The sequence below is a fragment of the Lactuca virosa genome, chromosome 5 (genome assembly GCF_052849685.1).
Source record: "Lactuca virosa cultivar CGN04683 chromosome 5, Lactuca_virosa_CGN04683_v6, whole genome shotgun sequence".
Lineage (NCBI taxonomy): Eukaryota > Viridiplantae > Streptophyta > Magnoliopsida > Asterales > Asteraceae > Lactuca > Lactuca virosa.
This window is the reverse complement of record NC_136430.1, coordinates 408147093-408150320: the sequence shown is the minus strand read 5'-3', so window position 1 is coordinate 408150320 and position 3228 is coordinate 408147093.

Here is a 3228-nt window from a genome sequence, read left to right as displayed (position 1 = left end):
AAAATATTGATCGATCTAAAATTCAATTTCCAGACTGCATACTGTTATGTCAAATCTTAGGAAAATCATTACTTTCTCTAACGAAGTCAAATTTGGAAGTTCTCAATATGCACGCTTTCGGTTTAATGTATACTACGACTTTCGTTTAGATCGCTAAGGCTAGAAAGTATTTTATCGCAAACTCACTTTTTACAACACATAACATCGTGTTGGTTTTGTCGCAAAACTCTGACGGGTCATGACTTCTTCGTTATAAGTCGGATTTCAGCGTTCCTTATATCCTCGAAATCCTTGTTACGGCTACTTCGACTTTCTTTAAACATATTGGGTCAAATCTTCATTTTAGTTTTGATGCATATTTTTATTATTATTTATTATATCATTAATAGCAAGTATAATGCACATAAAATCACATAATTCACATAATACTCAAATAATTCGTCTTCATTTCTTCAAAATTGGTTACAATTGTTGACCCCAATTATTACATCATTATAATAATGCTTAGCCTAGAATTTTGGGTGTTACAGACTATATTTTTGTATGAGGCATTATCCAAAACTCTTATGATTTGAAGAAGCCTTCATATTGAAATATTTTTATGCATAAAATAAAATTGAGAATTTGATCTTTTAAAATTTTATGCCAAATAGATAGATGTACATGTCTTATACTAAAATGGAAAAAACTAGTTGCAACCATCTAACAATTTGTTTTACATCTTTCTAAAAAACATCTATGGAATATGCTTAACATGACACGTTCCCTTTTACTAGTGTGTGTATATATATCAGTGTTGCAGAAATCGACCTAATCGGTCGATTAATCGGCGATTAATCGCTAATCGGACCTCAACCGATGAGATTTATTGCTAATCGGTCACTATAATCGCGTATGGTCAATATAGGTCAAAGTCGGAATTAATCGGACCTAATTGGGCCTAATCGGACCTAATCGGACTTAATCGGACCTAATCGGGTTTGGTCAACACAGGTGAAAGTCAGACCTAATCGTCGATTAATAACTTTTTTTGTAGGATTAAAATTAGATTTACAAATTTTTGAATAATTTTCTTAACAATTAATAGTCCCCGATTAATCTCCCGATTAATCCCCGCCTAGCCGATTAATCCCTAATCGCTAGTCCATCGATTAGCGGCCGATTAGCGATTTCTGCAACCATGATATATATATATATATATATATATATATATATATATATATATATATATATATATATATATATATCAGTGTTGCAGAAATCGGCCTAATCGGCCGATTAATCGGCGATTAATCGCTAATCGGACCTCCACCGATGAGATTTATTGCTAATCGGTCACTATAATCGGGATTGGTCAATACAGGTCAAAGTCGGAATTAATCGTACCTAATCGGGCCTAATCGGACCTAATCGGACTTAATCGGACCTAATCGGGTTTGGTCAACGCATGTCAAATTCGGACCTAATCGGCCCTAATCGGACCTAATCGCCGATTAATCGCTTTTTTGTAGGATTAAAATTAGATTTATAAATTTTTGAATAATTTTCTTAATAATTAATGGTCCCCGATTAATCTACCGATTAATCCCCGCCTAGCCGATTAATCACTTATCGCTAGTCTACCGATTAGCGATTTCTGCAACCATGATATATATATATATATATATATATATATATATATATATATATATATATATATATATATATATATGCATTTTTTTCTTTCATATTAGTGTCGAGATTAGATAATTTAGAAACAACTAAAGAACTACAACAGAAGAATATAAAGTTTAAATATTTAATTTTTCAAGTGCAGATCCGGATAAAGCTTAATATGGACAACCAGAGTGTAACATCTGGTTTTATGATGTTTCATTATTCGGAAACGTGGAGCTTAATTTGATCAAGAAAAGGTCTCGGTCGTTAAGGGAAGAAGTTTCATACCTAAAGGAATGGGGTTTGTCGGCTAAGCGGATAAGGTTTCAGAGTATAAGGTTAGTTATGGGATGGAAGCCGTTTGGGCTTATGCTGATTTGGGCCTTGTTGGATTAGGCTCTTCATAAGGTGACACATAAGGTATAACGGCGTGACTTGTGTGGTCTGGGCTTAGGCCTTAGGCCTCAGGATTTGGAGCTATTTAAAGGGATTAACCTTTAGCGTTTGCCTCATTTGATAGCCTCGCTCTCAGAGAACGCTCTCACCCAAACCCTAACCCTCACATCCTTCTTTAGTGTTCTTGAAGCATATTTGGTGAAGCTTGAAGAGGAAGCGAGATATTTGTGTTGTCAACAAGCTAGATCCATAAGCATTTCAACCTTCTAATCATATTCGAGACATTTCTAAGTCCTCAAGATCTAAGCTTTATGCTTTCTTGTTTGTAGATCTAGGTTTTCATACATGTTTTGGTCTCTTGGTGGATCTTTAGTTGGAGTTTGGAAAACTCTAGGTTCAAAAGGTTGGATCTTCTTGACTTCTAAACCCGTTGTGGTAAAAAGAAGAGATTTTTATCTTGTGGTTTTGGTCCATGCATGATGATTGTAGCATTTTGGGTTTCATTTTATACGTGGGTTATAGAATGGTATACTTGAAACATGCAAATGGATGAAGTTTGAAACTTTATCCATTAAGTCCATATTTTGAAGAGATTTGGAAGTTATGCACCTTGATATGATGGGATTTAGTGCTTAATGGAAATAGAATTTTGGTCAATCTTTGCGGAGCAACATACCGGAGGTCACAGCACGACTTCTGGAGTTTTCCCGGCTATTTTGTCAGTTTGTGATTCACAACACGACCCAGTCTGGGTAACAACATTCATCGCCGTTGACTGTTGACATTGACTATGACCATTGACCGTTGACTTTTAACCATTTTGACTTTTGGATCAAACTTTGATGGAATTGACTCTGTGATTAAGGATTGGTCTCGGGTTGGTATTAGGTTGTGCGGGTTAGTTGCCTCATTGTTGAAGCTACTGTTGTGATTATGTTGTTTAGCTCAGGTGAGTCTTCTCACTATACTGTGTGTGACATTATATATCCTTTGTGTGGTAGGATATAGGTATAGTAAAATTACAAGTAGGCTAGTTGATTAGGATAATCCTTGTTATGTATTTAGTTATAGGACACTTGGTGTCATGGTATGCTAGACTACTAGGGTCTTGCATGTTGATTGCATTATACTGTTAGGTTTCATGACTGGTTAAGGTAATTGTAGTATCGTTCGATC